Source organism: Pristiophorus japonicus, chromosome 11 (genome assembly GCF_044704955.1).
Source record: "Pristiophorus japonicus isolate sPriJap1 chromosome 11, sPriJap1.hap1, whole genome shotgun sequence".
NCBI lineage: Eukaryota > Metazoa > Chordata > Chondrichthyes > Pristiophoridae > Pristiophorus > Pristiophorus japonicus.
This window is the reverse complement of record NC_091987.1, coordinates 4,827,759-4,849,297: the sequence shown is the minus strand read 5'-3', so window position 1 is coordinate 4,849,297 and position 21,539 is coordinate 4,827,759.

Sequence of the window (21,539 nt, the reverse complement as noted above, 5' to 3'; positions counted from 1 at the left end):
AAGATCAGAGAGGTAAACGCGTGTCTCTTGGTCAATAAGATCAGAGAGGTAAACGCGTGTCTCTTGGTCAATAAGATCAGAGAGATAAACGCGTGTCTCTTGGTCAATAAGATCAGAGAGGTAAATGCTTGTCTCTTGGTCAATAAGATCAGAGAGGTAAACGCGTGTCTCTTGGTCAATAAGATCAGAGAGGTAAAAGCGTGTCTCTTGGTCAATAAGATCAGAGAGGTAAACGCATGTCTCTTGGTCAATAAGATCAGAGATGTAAACGCGTGTCTCTTGGTCAATAAGATCAGAGAGGTAAACGCGTGTCTCTTGGTCAATAAGATCAGAGAGGTAAACGCGTGTCTCTTGGTCAATAAGATCAGAGAGATAAACGCGTGTCTCTTGGTCAATAAGATCAGAGAGGTAAATGCTTGTCTCTTGGTCAATAAGATCAGAGAGGTAAACGCGTGTCTCTTGGTCAATAAGATCAGAGAGATAAATGCGTGTCTCTTGGTCAATAAGATCAGAGAGATAAACGCGTGTCTCTTGGTCAATAAGATTAGAGAGGTAAACGCGTGTCTCTTGGTCAATAAGATCAGAGAGGTAAACGCGTGTCTCTTGGTCAAAAAGATCAGAGAGATAAACGCGTGTCTCTTGGTCAATAAGATCAGAGAGGTAAACGCGTGTCTCTTGGTCAATAAGATCAGAGAGGTAAACGCGTGTCTCTTGGTAAATAAGATCAGAGAGGTAAACGCGTGCCTCTTGGTCAATAAGATCAGAGAGGTAAACGCGTGTCTCTTGGTCAATAAGATCAGAGAGGTAAAAGCGTGTCTCTTGGTCAATAAGATCAGAGAGGTAAACGCGTGTCTCTTGGTCAATAAGATCAGAGAGGTAAACGCGTGTCTCTTGGTCAATAAGATCAGAGAGGTAAACGCGTGTCTCTTGGTCAATAAGATCAGAGAGGTAAACGCGTGTCTCTTGGTCAATAAGATCAGAGAGATAAACGCGTGTCTCTTGGTCAATAAGATCAGAGAGGTAAACGCGTGTCTCTTGGTCAATAAGATCAGAGAGATAAACGCGTGTCTATTGGTCAATAAGAACAGATAGGTAAACACGTGTCTCTTGGTCAATAAGATCAGAGAGGTAAACGCGTGTCTCTTGGTCAATAAGATCAGAGAGGTAAACGCGTGTCTCTTGGTCAATAAGATCAGAGAGGTAAACGCGTGTCTCTTGGTCAATAAGATCAGAGAGGTAAACGCGTGTCTCTTGGTAAATAAGATCAGAGAGGTAAACGCGTGCCTCTTGGTCAATAAGATCAGAGAGGTAAACGCGTGTCTCTTGGTCAAAAAGATCAGAAGAGATAAACGCGTGTCTCTTGGTCAATAGGATCAGAGAGGTAAACGCGTGTCTCTTGGTCAATAAGATCAGAGAGGTAAACGCGTGTCTCTTGGTCAATAAGATCAGAGAGATAAACGCGTGTCTCTTGGTCAATAAGATCAGAGAGGTAAACGCGTGTCTCTTGGTCAATAAGATCAGAGAGGTAAACGCGTGTCTCTTGGTCAATAAGATCAGAGAGGTAAACGTGTGTCTCTTGGTCAATAAGATCAGAGAGGTAAAAGCGTGTCTCTTGGTCAATAAGATCAGAGAGGTAAACGCGTGTCTCTTGGTCAATAAGATCAGAGAGGTAAAGGCGTGTCTCTTGGTCAATAAGATCAGAGAGGTAAAGGCGTGTCTCTTGGTCAATAAGATCAGAGAGGTAAACGCGTGTCTCTTGGTCAATAAGATCAGAGAGATAAACGCGTGTCTCTTGGTCAATAAGATCAGAGAGATAAACGCGTGTCTCTTGGTCAATAAGATCAGAGAGGTAAACGCGTGTCTCTTGGTCAATAAGATCAGAGAGGTAAACGCGTGTCTCTTGGTCAAAAAGATCAGAGAGGTAAACGCGTGTCTCTTGGTCAATAAGATCAGAGAGGTAAACGCGTGTCTCTTGGTCAATAAGATCAGAGAGGTAAACGCGTGTCTCTACTTCAATAAGATCAGAGAGGTAAACGCGTGTCTCTTGGTCAATAAGATCAGAGAGGTAAACGCGTGTCTCTTGGTCAATAAGATCAGAGAGGGAAACGCGTGTCTCTTGGTCAATAAGATCAGAGAGGTAAACGCGTGTCTCTTGGTCAATAAGATCAGAGAGGTAAAAGCGTGTCTCTTGGTCAATAAGATCAGAGAGATAAACGCGTGTCTCTTGGTCAATAAGATCAGAGAGGTAAACGCGTGTCTCTTGGTCAATAAGATCAGAGAGGTAAACGCGTGTCTCTTGGTCAATAAGATCAGAGAGGTAAACGCGTGTCTCTTGGTCAATAAGATCAGAGAGATAAACGCGTGTCTCTTGGTCAATAAGATCAGAGAGGTAAACGCTTGTCTCTTGGTCAATAAGATCAGAGAGGTAAACGCGTGTCTCTTGGTCAATAAGATCAGAGAGATAAATGCGTGTCTCTTGGTCAATAAGATCAGAGAGATAAACGCGTGTCTCTTGGTCAATAAGATCAGAGAGATAAACGCGTGTCTCTTGGTCAATAAGATTAGAGAGGTAAACGCGTGTCTCTTGGTCAATAAGATCAGAGAGGTAAACGCGTGTCTCTTGGTCAAAAAGATCAGAGAGGTAAACGCGTGTCTCTTGGTCAATAAGATCAGAGAGGTAAACGCGTGTCTCTTGGTCAATAAGATCAGAGAGGTAAACGCGTGTCTCTTGGTCAATAAGATCAGAGAGGTAAACGCGTGACTCTTGGTCAATAAGATCAGAGAGGTAAACGCGTGTCTCTTGGTCAAAAAGATCAGAGAGATAAACGCGTGTCTCTTGGTCAATAAGATCAGAGAGGTAAACGCGTGTCTCTTGGTCAATAAGATCAGAGAGGTAAACGCGTGCCTCTTGGTCAATAAGATCAGAGAGGTAAACGCGTGTCTCTTGGTCAATAAGATCAGAGAGGTAAAAGCGTGTCTCTTGGTCAATAAGATCAGAGAGGTAAACGCGTGTCTCTTGGTCAATAAGATCAGAGAGGTAAACGCGTGTCTCTTGGTCAATAAGATCAGAGAGGTAAACGCGTGTCTCTTGGTCAATAAGATCAGAGAGGTAAACGCGTGTCTCTTGGTCAATAAGATCAGAGAGATAAACGCGTGTCTCTTGGTCAATAAGATCAGAGAGGTAAATGCTTGTCTCTTGGTCAATAAGATCAGAGAGGTAAACGCGTGTCTCTTGGTCAATAAGATCAGAGAGATAAACGCGTGTCTCTTGGTCAATAAGATCAGAGAGGTAAACGCGTGTCTCTTGGTCAATAAGATCAGAGAGATAAACGCGTGTCTATTGGTCAATAAGAACAGATAGGTAAACGCGTGTCTCTTGGTCAATAAGATCAGAGAGGTAAACGCGTGTCTCTTGGTCAATAAGATCAGAGAGGTAAACGCGTGTCTCTTGGTCAATAAGATCAGAGAGGTAAACGCGTGTCTCTTGGTCAATAAGATCAGAGAGGTAAACGCGTGTCTCTTGGTCAATAAGATCAGAGAGGTAAACGCGTGTCTCTTGGTCAATAAGATCAGAGAGGTAAACGCGTGTCTCTTGGTCAATAAGATCAGAGAGGTAAACGCGTGTCTCTTGGTCAATAAGATCAGAGAGGTAAACGCGTGTCTCTTGGTCAATAAGATCAGAGAGGTAAACGCGTGTCTCTTGGTCAATAAGATCAGAGAGGTAAAAGCGTGTCTCTTGGTCAATAAGATCAGAGAGGTAAACGCGTGTCTCTTGGTCAATAAGATCAGAGAGGTAAAGGCGTGTCTCTTGGTCAATAAGATCAGAGAGGTAAACGCGTGTCTCTTGGTCAATAAGATCAGAGAGGTAAACGCGTGTCTCTTGGTCAATAAGATCAGAGAGGTAAACGCGTGTCTCTTGGTCAATAAGATCAGAGAGATAAACGCGTGTCTCTTGGTCAATAAGATCAGAGAGGTAAACGCGTGTCTCTTGGTCAATAAGATCAGAGAGGTAAACGCGTGTCTCTTGGTCAAAAAGATCAGAGAGGTAAACGCGTGTCTCTTGGTCAATAAGATCAGAGAGGTAAACGCGTGTCTCTTGGTCAATAAGATCAGAGAGGTAAACGCGTGTCTCTTGGTCAATAAGATCAGAGAGGTAAACGCGTGTCTCTTGGTCAATAAGATCAGAGAGATAAATGCGTGTCTCTTGGTCAATAAGATCAGAGAGGTAAACGCGTGTCTCTTGGTCAATAAGATCAGAGAGGTAAACGCGTGTCTCTTGGTCAATAAGATCAGAGAGGTAAAAGCGTGTCTCTTGGTCAATAAGATCAGAGAGATAAACGCGTGTCTCTTGGTCAATAAGATCAGAGAGGTAAACGCGTGTCTCTTGGTCAATAAGATCAGAGAGGTAAACGCGTGTCTCTTGGTCAATAAGATCAGAGAGGTAAACGCGTGTCTCTTGGTCAATAAGATCAGAGAGATAAACGCGTGTCTCTTGGTCAATAAGATCAGAGAGGTAAACGCGTGTCTCTTGGTCAATAAGATCCGAGAGATAAATGCGTGTCTCTTGGTCAATAAGATCAGAGAGATAAACGCGTGTCTCTTGGTCAATAAGATTAGAGAGGTAAACGCGTGTCTCTTGGTCAATAAGATCAGAGAGGTAAACGCGTGTCTCTTGGTCAAAAAGATCAGAGAGATAAACGCGTGTCTCTTGGTCAATAAGATCAGAGAGGTAAACGCGTGTCTCTTGGTCAATAAGATCAGAGAGGTAAACGCGTGTCTCTTGGTCAATAAGATCAGAGAGATAAACGCGTGTCTCTTGGTCAATAAGATCATAGAGGTAAACGCGTGTCTCTTGGTCAATAAGATCAGAGAGGTAAACGCGTGTCTCTTGGTCAATAAGATCAGAGAGGTAAACGCGTGTCTCTTGGTCAATAAGATCAGAGAGGTAAACGCGTGACTCTTGGTCAATAAGATCAGAGAGGCAAAAGCGTGTCTCTTGGTCAATAAGATCAGAGAGGTAAACGCGTGTCTCTTGGTCAATAAGATCAGAGAGGTAAAGGCGTGTCTCTTGGTCAATAAGATCAGAGAGGTAAACGCGTGTCTCTTGGTCAATAAGATCAGAGAGGTAAACGCGTGTCTCTTGGTCAATAAGATCAGAGAGGTAAACGCGTGTCTCTTGGTCAATAAGATCAGAGAGGTAAACGCGTGTCTCTTGGTCAATAAGATCAGAGAGGTAAACGCGTGTCTCTTGGTCAATAAGATCAGAGAGGTAAACGCGTGTCTCTTGGTCAATAAGATCAGAGAGGTAAACGCGTGTCTCTTGGTCAATAAGATCAGAGAGGTAAACGCGTGTCTCTTGGTCAATAAGATCAGAGAGGTAAAAGCGTGTCTCTTGGTCAATAAGATCAGAGAGATAAACGCGTGTCTCTTGGTCAATAAGATCAGAGAGGTAAACGCGTGTCTCTTGGTCAATAAGATCAGAGAGATAAACGCGTGTCTCTTGGTCAATAAGATCAGAGAGGTAAACGCGTGTCTCTTGGTCAATAAGATCCGAGAGGTAAATGCGTGTCTTTTGGTCAATAAGATCAGAGAGATAAACGCGTGTCTCTTGGTCAATAAGATTAGAGAGGTAAACGCGTGTCTCTTGGTCAATAAGATCAGAGAGGTAAACGCGTGTCTCTTGGTCAAAAAGATCAGAGAGATAAACGCGTGTCTCTTGGTCAATAAGATCAGAGAGGTAAACGCGTGTCTCTTGGTCAATAAGATCAGAGAGGTAAACGCGTGTCTCTTGGTCAATAAGATCAGAGAGATAAACGCGTGTCTCTTGGTCAATAAGATCAGAGAGGTAAACGCGTGTCTCTTGGTCAATAAGATCAGAGAGGTAAACGCGTGTCTCTTGGTCAATAAGATCAGAGAGGTAAACGCGTGTCTCTTGGTCAATAAGATCAGAGAGGTAAACGCGTGACACTTGGTCAATAAGATCAGAGAGGTAAAAGCGTGTCTCTTGGTCAATAAGATCAGAGAGGTAAACGCGTGTCTCTTGGTCAATAAGATCGGAGAGGTAAAAGCGTGTCTCTTGGTCAATAAGATCAGAGAGGTAAACGCGTGTCTCTTGGTCAATAAGATCAGAGAGATAAACGCGTGTCTCTTGGTCAATAAGATCAGAGAGGTAAACGCGTGTCTCTTGGTCAATAAGATCAGAGAGGTAAACGCGTGTCTCTTGGTCAAAAAGAGCAGAGAGGTAAACGCGTGTCTCTTGGTCAATAAGATCAGAGAGGTAAACGCGTGTCTCTTGGTCAATAAGATCAGAGAGGTAAACGCGTGTCTCTTGGTCAATAAGATCAGAGAGGTAAACGCGTGTCTCTTGGTCAATAAGATCAGAGAGGTAAACGCGTGTCTCTTGGTCAATAAGATCAGAGAGATAAACGCGTGTCTCTTGGTCAAAAAGATCAGAGAGATAAACGCGTGTCTCTTGGTCAATAAGATCAGAGAGGTAAACGCGTGTCTCTTGGTCAATAAGATCAGAGAGGTAAACGCGTGTCTCTTGGTCAATAAGATCAGAGAGGTAAACGCGTGTCTCTTGGTCAATAAGATCAGAGAGGTAAACGCGTGTCTCTTGGTCAATAAGATCAGAGAGATAAACGCGTGTCTCTTGGTCAATAAGATCAGAGAGGTAAAAGCGTGTCTCTTGGTCATTAAGATCAGAGAGATAAACGCGTGTCTCTTGGTCAGTAAGATCAGAGAGGTAAACGCGTGTCTCTTGGTCAATAAGATCAGAGAGGTAAACGCGTGTCTCTTGGTCAATAAGATCAGAGAGGTAAACGCGTGTCTCTTGGTCAATAAGATCAGAGAGGTAAACGCGTGTCTCTTGGTCAATAAGATCAGAGAGGTAAACGCGTGTCTCTTGGTCAATAAGATCAGAGAGGTAAACGCGTGTCTCTTGGTCAATAAGATCAGAGAGGTAAACGCGTGTCTCTTGGTCAATAAGATCAGAGAGGTAAACGCGTGTCTCTTGGTCAATAAGATCAGAGAGGTAAACGCGTGTCTCTTGGTCAATAAGATCAGAGAGGTAAACGCGTGTCTCTTGGTCAATAAGATCAGAGAGGTAAACGCGTGTCTCTTGGTCAATAAGATCAGAGAGGTAAAGGCGTGTCTCTTGGTCAATAAGATCAGAGAGGTAAACGCGTGTCTCTTGGTCAATAAGATCAGAGAGGTAAACGTGTGTCTCTTGGTCAATAAGATCAGAGAGATAAACGCGTGTCTCTTGGTCAATAAGATCAGAGAGATAAACGCGTGTCTCTTGGTCAATAAGATCAGAGAGGTAAACGCGTGTCTCTTGGTCAATAAGATCAGAGAGGTAAACGCGTGTCTCTTGGTCAAAAAGATCAGAGAGGTAAACGCGTGTCTCTTGGTCAATAAGATCAGAGAGGTAAACGCGTGTCTCTTGGTCAATAAGATCAGAGAGGTAAACGCGTGTCTCTTGGTCAATAAGATCAGAGAGGTAAACGCGTGTCTCTTGGTCAATAAGATCAGAGAGATAAACGCGTGTCTCTTGGTCAATAAGATCAGAGAGGTAAACGCGTGTCTCTTGGTCTATAAGATCAGAGAGGTAAACGCGTGTCTCTTGGTCAATAAGATCAGAGAGGTAAAAGCGTGTCTCTTGGTCAATAAGATCAGAGAGATAAACGCGTGTCTCTTGGTCAATAAGATCAGAGAGGTAAACGCATGTCTCTTGGTCAATAAGATCAGAGAGGTAAACGCGTGTCTCTTGGTCAATAAGATCAGAGAGGTAAACGCGTGTCTCTTGGTCAATAAGATCAGAGAGATAAACGCGTGTCTCTTGGTCAATAAGATCAGAGAGGTAAACGCGTGTCTTTTGGTCAATAAGATCCGAGAGATAAATGCGTGTCTCTTGGTCAATAAGATCAGAGAGATAAACGCGTGTCTCTTGGTCAATAAGATTAGAGAGGTAAACGCGTGTCTCTTGGTCAATAAGATCAGAGAGGTAAACGCGTGTCTCTTGGTCAAAAAGATCAGAGAGATAAACGCGTGTCTCTTGGTCAATAAGATCAGAGAGGTAAACGCGTGTCTCTTGGTCAATAAGATCAGAGAGGTAAACGCGTGTCTCTTGGTCAATAAGATCAGAGAGATAACGCGTGTCTTTTGGTCAATAAGATCGGAGAGGTAAACGCGTGTCTCTTGGTCAATAAGATCAGAGAGGTAAACGCGTGTCTCTTGGTCAATAAGATCAGAGAGGTAAACGCGTGTCTCTTGGTCAATTAGATCAGAGAGGTAAACGCGTGACTCTTGGTCAATAAGATCAGAGAGGTAAAAGCGTGTCTCTTGGTCAATAAGATCAGAGAGGTAAACGCGTGTCTCTTGGTCAATAAGATCAGAGAGGTAAAGGCGTGTCTCTTGGTCAATAAGATCAGAGAGGTAAACGCGTGTCTCTTGGTCAATAAGATCAGAGAGGTAAACGCGTGTCTCTTGGTCAATAAGATCAGAGAGGTAAACGCGTGTCTCTTGGTCAATAAGATCAGAGAGGTAAACGCGTGTCTCTTGGTCAATAAGATCAGAGAGATAAACGCGTGTCTCTTGGTCAATAAGATCAGAGAGGTAAACGCGTGTCTCTTGGTCAATAAGATCAGAGAGGTAAACGCATGTCTCTTGGTCAATAAGATCAGAGAGGTAAAAGCGTGTCTCTTGGTCAATAAGATCAGAGAGATAAACGCGTGTCTCTTGGTCAATAAGATCAGAGAGGTAAACGCGTGTCTCTTGGTCAATAAGATCAGAGAGATAAACGCGTGTCTCTTGGTCAATAAGATCAGAGAGGTAAACGCGTGTCTCTTGGTCAATAAGATCCGAGAGATAAATGCGTGTCTCTTGGTCAATAAGATCAGAGAGATAAACGCGTGTCTCTTGGTCAATAAGATTAGAGAGGTAAACGCGTGTCTCTTGGTCAATAAGATCAGAGAGGTAAACGCGTGTCTCTTGGTCAAAAAGATCAGAGAGATAAACGCGTGTCTCTTGGTCAATAAGATCAGAGAGGTAAACGCGTGTCTCTTGGTCAATAAGATCAGAGAGGTAAACGCGTGTCTCTTGGACAATAAGATCAGAGAGATAAACGCGTGTCTCTTGGTCAATAAGATCAGAGAGGTAAACGCGTGTCTCTTGGTCAATAAGATCAGAGAGGTAAACGCGTGTCTCTTGGTCAATAAGATCAGAGAGGTAAACGCGTGTCTCTTGGTCAATAAGATCAGAGAGGTAAACGCGTGACTCTTGGTCAATAAGATCAGAGAGGTAAAAGCGTGTCTCTTGGTCAATAAGATCAGAGAGGTAAAGGCGTGTCTCTTGGTCAATAAGATCAGAGAGGTAAAGGCGTGTCTCTTGGTCAATAAGATCAGAGAGGTAAACGCGTGTCTCTTGGTCAATAAGATCAGAGAGATAAACGCGTGTCTCTTGGTCAATAAGATCAGAGAGGTAAACGCGTGTCTCTTGGTCAATAAGATCAGAGAGGTAAACGCGTGTCTCTTGGTCAAAAAGATCAGAGAGGTAAACGCGTGTCTCTTGGTCAATAAGATCAGAGAGGTAAACGCGTGTCTCTTGGTCAATAAGATCAGAGAGGTAAACGCGTGTCTCTTGGTCAATAAGATCAGAGAGGTAAACGCGTGTCTCTTGGTCAATAAGATCAGAGAGGTAAACGCGTGTCTCTTGGTCAATAAGATCAGAGAGATAAACGCGTGTCTCTTGGTCAAAAAGATCAGAGAGATAAACACGTGTCTCTTGGTCAATAAGATCAGAGAGGTAAACGCGTGTCTCTTGGTCAATAAGATCAGAGAGGTAAACGCGTGTCTCTTGGTCAATAAGATCAGAGAGGTAAACGCGTGTCTCTTGGTCAATAAGATCAGAGAGGTAAACGCGTGTCTCTTGGTCAATAAGATCAGAGAGGTAAACGCGTGTCTCTTGGTCAATAAGATCAGAGAGGTAAACGCGTGTCTCTTGGTCAATAAGATCAGAGAGGTAAACGCGTGTCTCTTGGTCAATAAGATCAGAGAGGTAAACGCGTGTCTCTTGGTCAATAAGATCAGAGAGGTAAACGCGTGTCTCTTGGTCAATAAGATCAGAGAGGTAAACGCGTGTCTCTTGGTCAATAAGATCAGAGAGGTAAAAGCGTGTCTCTTGGTCAATAAGATCAGAGAGGTAAACGCGTGTCTCTTGGTGTGCGAGGAATGGGTTTCGATTTATGGGGCACTGGCACCTATTTCTTAAGCTTTTAGGGCGCCAGGCCGGCTGAGCAACTGAAAATCCCGAGCTAATGAGCCGGCCTCGGAGGCTCCGAAGAGAGGCTTCCCTGGAAAAAAAGAATTGCCACACAAAACATTCCCAATACCTTGGTCACCTCACATAAAGATAAATCACAAAAATAAAATTTACAAAAACAATCACACTTACCTCATTCCGTAATTACTTCCTTCACCACTGCCGGATCAGCTCGGACTGCCCCCTTTCCCAGGCGGTCCCGCTCATGGCGCGCTATGGGGCGCTACAGGTTCAGCATAGAACAAATATCAAAGTGCTGTGCACACTGGTTCGACGCTCCTGGCCGGTACTGGTCAGCGTTGCCCGCACCGGGACACTGAATGTGCCGAGCGGCGCGAACACTGGTGCTCGCTGCTCTGGCCCCTTTAGAACCTCTTTCCAGGGGTGCTCAGCGAACAAATTTCTACCCCAAAACAATGTCAAAAGTAGCTCTTGTTCCAAATCCTTTAGGGAACATTTAGGCCATTTGGCCCCTCGAGCCTGCTCCGCTATTCAATATGATCATGGCTGATCTGTTCATGGACTCAGCTCCACTTCCCTGCCCGCTCCCCAGAACCCTTTACTCCCTTATTGCTCAAAAATCTGTCTACCTCATAAGAACATAAGAACATAAAAACATAAGAAATAGGAGCAGGAGTAGACCATATGGCCCCTTGAGCCTGCTCCGACATTTAATATGATGGTGGCTGATCCGATCATGGACTCAGCTCCACTTCCCTGACCACTCCCCATAACCCTTTATTCCCTTATCGTTTAAGAAACTGTCTATTTCTGTCTTAAATTTATTCAATGACCCAGCTTCCACAGCTCTCTGAGGCAGCGAATTCCACAGATTCACAACCCTCTGAGAGAAGAAATTTCTCCTCATCTCAGTTTTAAATGGGCGACCCCTTATTCTAAAACTATGCACCCTAGTTGTAGATTCCACCATAAGTGGAAATATCGTCTCTGCATCTATCTTGTCTAGCCCCCTCATTATCTTATCATTATCATTATCTTATATGTCTCAATAAGATCACCTCTCACTCTTCTGAACTCCATGAGTATTAATGCAAGGAGTATCCGTAATAAGGTGGATGAATTAACTGTGCAAATAGATATTAACAAATATGATGTGATTGGGATTACGGAGACGTGGCTCCAGGATGATCAGGGCTGGGAACTCAACATCCAGGGGTATTCAACATTCAGGAAGGATAGAATAAAAGGAAAAGGAGGTGGGCTATCATTGCTGGTTAAAGAGGAGATTAATGCAATCGTTAGGAAAGACATTAGCTTGGATGATGTGGAATCTATATGGGTAGAGCTGCAGAACACCAAAGGGCAAAAAACGTTAGTGGGAGTTGTGTACAGACCTCCAAACAGTAGTAGTGATGTTGGGGAGGGCATCAAACAGGAAATTAGGGGTGCATGCAATAAAGGTGTAGCAGTTATAATGGGTGACTTTAATATGCACATAGATTGGGCTAGCCAAACTGGAAGCAATACGGTGGAGGAGGATTTCCTACAGTACATAAGGGATGGTTTTCTAGACCAATATGTCGAGGAACCAACTATGGGAGAGGCCATCTTAGACTGGGTGTTGTGTAATGAGAGAGGATTAATTAGCAATCTCGTTGTGCGAGGCCCCTTGGGGAAGAGTGACCATAATATGGTGGAATTCTGCATTAGGATGGAGAATGAAACAGTTAATTCAGAGACCATAGTCCAGAACTTAAAGAAGGGTAACTTTGAAGGTATGAGGCGTGAATTGGCAAGGATAGATTGGCAAATGATACTTAAGGGGTTGACTGTGGATGGGCAATGGCAGACATTTAGAGACCGCATGGATGAACTACAACAATTGTACATTCCTGTCTGGCGTAAAAATAAAAAAGGGAAGGTGGCTCAACCGTGGCTATCAAGGGAAATCAGGGATAGTATTAAAGCCAAGGAAGTGGCGTACAAATTGGCCAGAAATAGCAGCGAACCCGGGGATTGGAAGAAATTTAGAACTCAGCAGAGGAAGACAAAGGGTTTGATTAGGGCAGGGAAAATGGAGTACGAGAAGAAGCTTGCAGGGAACATTAAGACGGATTGCAAAAGTTTCTATAGATATGTAAAGAAAAAAAGGTTAGTAAAGACAAATGTAGGTCCCCTGCAGTCAGAATCAGGGGAAGTCATAACGGGGAACAAAGAAATGGCGGACCAATTGAACAAGTACTTTGGTTCGGTATTCACTAAAGGGGACACAAACAACCTTCCAGATATAAAAGGGGTCAGAGGGTCTAGTAAGGAGGAGGAACTGAGGGAAATCTTTATTCGTCGGGAAATTGTGTTGGGGAAATTGATGGGATTGAAGGGCGATAAATCCTCAGGGCCTGATGGACTGCATCCCAGAGTACTTAAGGAGGTGGCCTTGGAAATAGCAGATGCATTGACAGTCATTTTCCAACATTCCATTGACTCTGGATCAGTTCCTATCGAGTGGAGGGTAGCCAATGTAACCCCACTTTTTAAAAAAGGAGGGAGAGAGAAAACAGGGAACTATGGACCGGTCAGCCTGACCTCAGTAGTGGGTAAAATGATGGAATCAATTATTAAGGATGTCATAGCAGCGCATTTGGAAAGAGGTGACATGATAGGTCCAAGTCAGCATAGATTTGTGAAAGGGAAATCATGCTTGACAAATCTTCTGGAATTTTTTGAGGATGTTTCCAGTAGAGTGGACAAGGGAGAACCAGTTGATGTGGTATATTTGGACTTTCAGAAGGCTTTCGACAAGGTCTCACACAAGAGATTAATGTGCAAAGTTAAAGCACATGGGATTGGGGGTAGTGTGCTGACGTGAATTGAGAACTGGTTGTCAGACAGGAAGCAAAGAGTAGGAGTAAATGGATACTTTTCAGAATGGCAGGCAGTGACTAGTGGGGTACCGCAAGGTGCTGTGCTGGGGCCCCAGCTGTTTACACTGTATATTAATGATTTAGATGAGGGAATTAAATGTAGTATCTCCAAATTTGCGGATGACACTAAGTTGGGTGGCAGTGTGAGCTGCAAGGAGGATGCTATGAGGCTGCAGAGTGACTTAGATAGGTTAGATGAGTGGACAAATGCATGGCAGATGAAGTATAATTTGGATAAATGTGAGGTTATTCACTTTGGTGGTAAAAACAGAGAGACAGACTATTATCTGAATGGTGACAGATTAGGAAAAGGGGAGGTGCAACGAGACCTGGGTGTCATGGTACATCAGCCATTGAAGGTTGGCATGCAGGTACAGCAGGCGGTTAAGAAAGCAAATGGCATGTTTGCCTTCATAGCGAGGGGATTTGAGTACAGGGGCAGGGAGTTGTACAGGGCCTTGGTGAGGCCACACCTGGAGCATTATGTACAGTTTTGGTCTCCTAACTTGAGGAAGAACATTCTTGCTGTTGAGGGAGTGCAGCAAAGGTTCACCAGACTGATTCCCGGGATGGTGGGACTGACCTATCAAGAAAGACTGGATCAACTGGCTTGTATTCACTGGAGTTCAGGAGAATGAGAGGGGACCTCATAGAAACGTTTAAAATTCTGACGGGTTTCGATAGGTTAGATGCAGGAAGAATGTTCCCAATGTTGGAGAAGTCCAGAACCAGGGGTCACAGTCGAAGGATAAGGGGTAAGAGATGAGGAGAAACTTCTTCACCCAGAGAGTAGTGAACTTGTGGAATTCTCGACCACAGAAAGTTGTTGAGGCCAATTTACTAAATATATTCAAAAGGGAGTTAGATGAAGTCCTTACTACTAGGGGGATCAAGGGGTATGGTGAAAAAGCAGGAACGGGGTACTGAAGTTGCATGTTCAGCCATGAACTCATTGAATGGCGGTGCAGGCTAGAAGGGCCGAATGGCCTACTCCTGCACCTATTTTCTATGTTTCTATGAGTTCAAGCCCAACTTGCTCCACCATTCTTCATAAATCAACCCCTTAACCTCAGGAATCAACCGAGTGAATCTTCTCTGAACTGTCTCCAATGCAAGTATATCCTTCCTTACATTAGGAGAACAAAACTCCATGCAGTACTCTAGGTGTGGCCTCACCAATACCCTGTACAGTTGTAGCAGGACTTCTATACTTATATATTCCATTCACCTTGCAATAAAGGCGAACATTTCATTTGCCTTCCTGATCACTTGCTGTACCTGCATACTAACTTTTTGTGTTTCATGCTTTATTTTTTCTGCCAAAGTGGAAAAAACTCACACTTTCCCACATCATACTCCACCTGCCAAATTTTTGCCCACTAACCTGTCTATATCCCTTTGCAGATTTTTGTGTCCTCCTCACAACTTGCTTTCCCGCCCATCTGTGTTTATCATCAGCAAACTTGGCTACATTCCCAGCACCAATCCCTGCGGCACCCCACTAGTTACTGTTTGCTAACCGGAAAATGACCCATTTATCCCGATTCTCTGTTTTCTGTTATTTAGCCAATCCTCTATCCATGTAAATATATTACCCCCAACCCCATGAGATTTTATCTTGTGCAGTAACCTCTTATGTGGCACATTATTGAATGCCTTCTGGAAATACCTCTGTACTGCAGCACTTTGCAATTTTTCTCCATTTAAATTATAATTTGCTTTTCTATTTTTTCTGCCAAAGTGGATAACCTCACATTTTCCAACATTACACGCCATCTGCCAAATTTTTTCCCACTCACTTAGCCTGTCTATATCCCTTTGCAGATTTTTTGTGTCCTCCTCACAACTTGCTTTCCCACTCATCTTTGTATCATCAGCAAACTTGGCTAACATTACACTCGGTCCTTTCATCCAAATCATTAATATAGATTGTAAATAGTTGAAGCTCCAGCACCGAGCCCTGCGGCACCCCACTAGTTATTGTTTGCCAACTGGAAATTGACCCAATTTATCCCGGCTCTCTGTTTTCTGTTAGTTAGCCAATCCATCTATACTAATAGATTACCCCCAACCCAAAAATGACAGATAAAAGCCAAAACATGACAAGCAGCAAGAATCAACATCTTCCGGAGAGGAGGGGAGAAAAGTGCAGATTAACAATTCTAAAACGGATATCATCCTTACATTATACACGAGAACTGATATCTGGTGATGGGGGTTGCCTGGTGAATAGATTAAGCATCCTGATATCAAGAAGCCCTGCCCCTATATAAGATGATGAAGATGACAATTGTGATGACGATCAAGATCACAAAGATGTTACTGAGCTTGTTACTGCATTTATAAAGAAAGAAAGACTTTGATTTACATAGAGCCTTTCCCAACCACAGGATGTCCCAAAGCATATGGCAAATGGAATATAATGTGGAGAAAGGTGAAGTTTTGGTAGGAAAAATAGAAAAGCAGTGCATTTTTGAAATGGTGAGAGATTGGGAAATGTTGGTGTTCAGAGGGACCTGGGTGTCCTTGTACACCAATCACTGAAAGTTAACCTGCAGGTACAGCAAGTAATTAAGAAAGCAAATGGTATGTTGGCCTTTATTACAGGAGGATTTGAGTAAAAGAGTAAAGACGTCTTATTGCAATTATATAGGGCCATGTGACCACCTGGAGTATTGTGTACTGTTTTGGTCTCCTTACCTAAAGAAGTATATACTTGCCATAGAGGGAGTGCAACAAAGGTTCACCAGACTGATTCCTGGGATGGGGGAATTGTCCTAAGAGGAGAGATTGAGTAGACTAGATCTATATTCTCTAGAGTTTAGAAGAATGAGAGGTGATCTTATTGAAACATACACAATTCTTACAGGGCTTGACAGGGTAGATGCAGGGAGGATGTTATGTCTGGCCAGGGGAGTCTAGAACAGGGGTCACAGTCCCAGAATAAGGAGTCGGCCATTTAGGACTGAGATGAGGAGAAACTTCTTCACTCAGAGGGTGGTGAATCTTTGGAATTCTCTACCTCAGAGGGCTGTGGAGGCTCAGTCTTTGAGTATATTCAAGACAGAGATCGATGGATTTTTGGATTCTAAAGGAATCAAGGGATATGGGGATAGTGCAGGAAAGTGGAGTTGAGGTCGATGATCTTATTGAATGGAGGAGCAGGCTCGAGGAGCCGAATGGCCTACTCCTGCTTCTAATTCTTATGTTTTTATGTTCTTATGTTATATAAATGCAAGTCTTTTTCTTTTTATCTATTTTATGTATTTGTTGCTATAAATCGCAAGCTTAATGACAAAATAAAAAGGGGGCTGTCACTTGAGACGCAATTGTCCACAAATAATCCTGACTTGTACAGATCTAAAACTGGCTGTGCTTTCTTGCATTAAAGACTGAGTTAAGACTTGATCGTTAAACATTATAGTGCCCCATTACAGACAGAAACCGTTGTTTTCAATCAATAGTGTAACATAGTAATTCCCTCAGATTCCGGCAGTGTTTGAAGGGCAGATATGTTTCCTGATGGACAGAGTTTAGAAACAGGAGCCAGAAAAAGATAAATTAATCTATTTTTTCCTTAGGTTCACAAAGATGCCTGCAAGCATTTTGACATTCCACTGGGAGAACTATCCGGGAGCAAATGAGCCCAATAAATCTATCCAAATGACCAACAGCCGAAGGATGTAAAGGATTCCAATTGGCTTTTAATCGCAAGATTTCCTTTCCTCTCCTGAAGAGGTTGGCCCATGCTGGGCAGCCCAGTTCCATCAGGCACTGCACCCAATGAATTATTTTTCATATATGAGCAGAAGCACTTAGGGGCGGGGGGAGGGCGGGCTGTTATTTTGGCCAAAGGGTGAATACAGGCACTAAATAGGTGCTACACTAATAAGACACGCCTGTTTGAAAATCTGGTTTTAGCATGCAATTTTGGTCCTAATTGCTGATCACCATCGTTGGAACTTGTCTGGAGCTGCTAAATCAGAGCCACCTTCAGGTTTAGCACTCAAAGCACTGATGAGATGCAATATTCGTGGAGCAGTGTATGTGGGCTCCACGCACCCACTTCCAGTGAGGGTGTGGATTGGGCTGGCTGGCGCACAGCGGCACCTTGCAGGGTGGCTCAGGGACCGAGGGAGAGGTTCTCGGACGGGGAACTGGTGGTCCTGGTGGATGAGGTCCAGAGGAGGAGGGTGGTCCTGTACCCGTGGGGGTGGGGGTAGGAGACCGACTCGCCCTCCTGTCTCTTGCCCCTGCAGCAGCTGGTGCCGCTCTGCCTGGCCTCATGTCCTCCTCCCTTTCCTCCTGCAGACCAAGGGGGACCCCTAGCAAGATGCCCATGGTCAAGCACTCCCTTTCTCCTGGTGACTGCTATACGGTGTCCAATAAGGTAGAGCAGCACCACTATTACTCTTTAGGTGATGTCCTTAGAGAATCTCTGGAATAAATGTCTGTAGAGGGTTGGTAACATCTTGATAAAATGCTCCAGAAAGTCACCCGATATGTTTCAGAAATCCTCTTCACAGCTCCAGCAGCAAGTGAACAGAGAAAGCTACCTTTAAGTAGCATTTGAAAGCCTCTGCAATGACTTGTTTATTCACAAACAGCTAGTCACCATTAGGAGAGGGCGTTAGAACAAACGCTAGCCATCAAGATGCTGTGCAGCCTCTTTAATGAGCGCAAGTTAAGTATCAGTATGCTCCTTAACGAGCCTCCAAGCGACCATTCTTATCACAAGCTTCAAATTCTTTACCAAGATGGCGTCTTGTGCTAAATCCATGCTAATGCTTCGATTCAGCGCAAGACCCCACCTTGGTCTCCTTGGAGGCTCTTTAGCATCTGAATGCGCTGTTGAAAAACATCCCCCTGATGTATACACATGCAGACACAGGGGTCACTGCCTAGTCATCAAGAACAGGAACGTTGGTGATTTTTTTTCTCCCCTTCCTTGTCCCAGAGGGCGTTGACCAATTGTAATACTCCTCCTGACACCCTCATCACTCACCAGTAGAGGCACCAAGAGAGGCCTTAGTTGAGTTTTGAGATCTTCAGATTGAAACCGTGCCAACATATCATGGCTCAAGTCTCACTCTGTGTTGGTGGCAGACATACAATCCAGAGTGTATCCTCATTTTTTTAATATTCCAACAGTTATCATCTCAATTGCATCCTCGCTGTCCTCTCTAGCCCTACCACACCACACACTATTCCCCAGGCCTTGCCATCTACCATTCCCCAGGCCTCAGAGAGTGGTCAATGCCAATATGTCGCTGAAGTAATTGCTCGGAAGTTCGTATGATCAGTTTGTGGTACTTTGAACTTCCCTCCCGCCCACCCTGTGGTGAAGTTCCTGATAGATTAGGAGCCCACCTTGGGGTAAATTGTAGGTGTGATATATGTGGGTAGAAGAAATGAAGGACAGAGACACAATGAGTTGCTGGTCCATGTGCTTGCTTCATTAGGCCAGAGTGAACTGAGCATGCTCACCACATGGCTCCGGTTGTGGTGGAGTGTAGAATGTTTCGGTGCAGGGGGTGTCACAGTTGTGTGGGGTGGACTGGTTGGGCTGGGTGCTCTTTACCTTTCCGCCATTGTTCATTGTTCATTGGTTTATATGTAACCTTCAGGGCTGCTGACCGAGGGCCGTGCGGCTCTTTGTCAGCTGTCGCGGACACGATGGGCCGAAATGGCCTCCTTCTACCCTGTAAATTTCTATGTTTCTATGTTTCTAAATCATGTGACAAACCACGTGATCCTACATGACACTGCTTTTCCCTTAAAATTTTTTAATGTATTTCCCTCTCAAATACAACAAAACTATGGTGACACCTTTCCCAGCATTACATGTGCCACATACAAAAACTCCTGCTGTTTTTTTCTTTTAGATGAACGACAAATCCAGTTTAATATCAGGTTTGCAGAGCATTCCTGATCTCCTTACAGAAGGTTTTGGTATTGAACCAATTTTCGGGCTGTTTTGATTTGCTTCCGAACTCAAAGATGATCCTGGTTCTAACCTATCCTCATCGCCAAAATGTAATATATGTGGGTAGAATAAAAGAAGGACAGAGACACGATGAGTGGCTAGTCCATGTGTTTGCATTATTAGACCAGAGCGAACTGAGCATGCTCATATTAAACCATGTGACAAATCATGTGACAAACCACGTGATAATACATTACAGTAGGCAAGGCCCGAAGGCCCGACCTCCTACCAACCTGTGGTGCAACTCATTGCAGTGTCAACATAACACAATAACACCTTTATTTTATACTCAAAACATTTTCTCCCTCTTTCCTTGTATTTAACATCCAGATCAAAAATATTAGAATACACCAAGAGACAGGAAGACTTGTGATTGACATTTTTAGTAGACAATGCCAGATAAGTAACTGATGAAAAGGATATCGAGAATTTGAGCCACTGAATGTTAACAAATAGATTTTCTTTGATTTCATGAATCTTATCTTTCAGTTCCAGTTATTCTCATGTCTCCCTTTTCGATTTTTATTCATAAAAATCTCACACATCTTGATTTTCTCCGCTACAACACCTCCCTGTCCTTCACAACTGGAAAAAGAACATTTGCATTGATATAGCACCTGATCATTCCTCTCATAAAAATCGCAAGGTGTTTCACAAAACAAATTATTATTTTTTTTGCAGTGACTGTTGTTATGCAGACAACAGTGCAAGTAGCAAACAGCAACGAGGTGAGCAAAAGTTAGTCTGTTTTATTTTATTGTGAGGTGTATTTTGAGGAAGGAATGTTGGCCAGGACCCCGTGCTCTTCTTTAACATCCACCTGAGCCAGTAGGCAGGGCATCGGTTTAATGCCTCACCCAAAGGACGGCACGTCAGCTGATGCAACATTCCCAGAGTGTCAGATTGGACTATCAACTTGGGTCTTACACAGTATTCCTCACATAGAAACAGGTCATGCGACCCAACAGGTCTATGTCAGTGTTTACATTCCACATTATCCTCCTCCCACTCTTCATTTCATCCCATCAACATATCGTTCTATTCATTTCTCCCCCATCTGATATCTAGCATCCCCTTGAACGCAGCTATGCTAGTCGCCTCAACCAGCCCTTACCACTCTTGGTATTGGTCTCCTTGATAAAATGCAACATCCCCACTGACACCTGGGAATCCCTGGCCAAAGACCGCCCTAAGTGGAGGAAGTGCACCCAGAGTCTCGTCACCGAGAGCATGCAGAAACCAAGCGCAGGCAGCGGAAGGAGCGTGAGGCAAACCAGACTCCCCACCCACCCATCACTTCCCTCAACGTCTGTCTGTCCCACCTGTGACAGAGACTGTAATTCCTGTATTGGACTGTTCAGTCACCTGAGAACTCACTTTTAGAGTGGAAGCAAGTCTTCCTCGATTTCGAGGGACTGCCTATGATGATGAAGATTGGTCTCAAAAAGATACTGAAATCTGGCCTCATTAAGATCAGTTAACTCCTTCCTCACCTTCTCTTCACAACGGCACAGTTATCCAAAGCTGCTCAGGAACCTGCTACTCTGTCCCTAGTTATGATAATGCTGATGTGATCATGCTGATACGAGCAGTTTGACTGTTCCACAGGACAGGTGCCATCAGCCCAGCCCTCTAATACGGAAGGAAAATGACTCTTGATAGTCATTTATTTTATATGTGGGGGAAAAATAAAAAGATTAGAGAAGGGACGGCAAGGCTTTTCTGAATTTGGAGAGCGACAATGAAGTTGCCATGTTGCTATGGCAACCCTACTTCAGAGGATTAGCGCATGGCAGCTGCTTTGGGTTATGCCATGTAACTGCCAGCATACTCTTGCAGCTTTACTGGGCATAAAATGTTCCAGAGCTCTCTGTAATAATGGCCCTGAAATTCCGGTTTGGCCTTACCGCGGGGGTTTTAGAGAAAAAATACCCACCTACCTTAAGCTGGTGCCCACGTTGGACGTTCCGATGCTGTGGCCTCCTTCGACTGCGAGTCGCAGCACGTGCACAGCGACACGTGCGCAGGCCTCGAGCTGGAGACACGTGACTCTGGGCAGCCAATCAGGTAAGATATCATAGTAATACCCAAAACACAGCCCCAAACATCCAAAACAGTAATAAAAAATAGAAAATAATTATACTACATTCATTTAAATTAAAGTTATTAATGTCTTAAAAAAATAATTTCCCGATTTTATAAAATGTTTTTTAAAATAAACTTACCGTTGTGGGGAGGATAATATATGTTTTAATAACGTTATTTTTTAGATTTTTTTGTGTTTTTTAAAACACTTGCGCCTGTAAAAGTAAGCTATGCGCCTGCTTTTACAGGCACAATACTTTTGA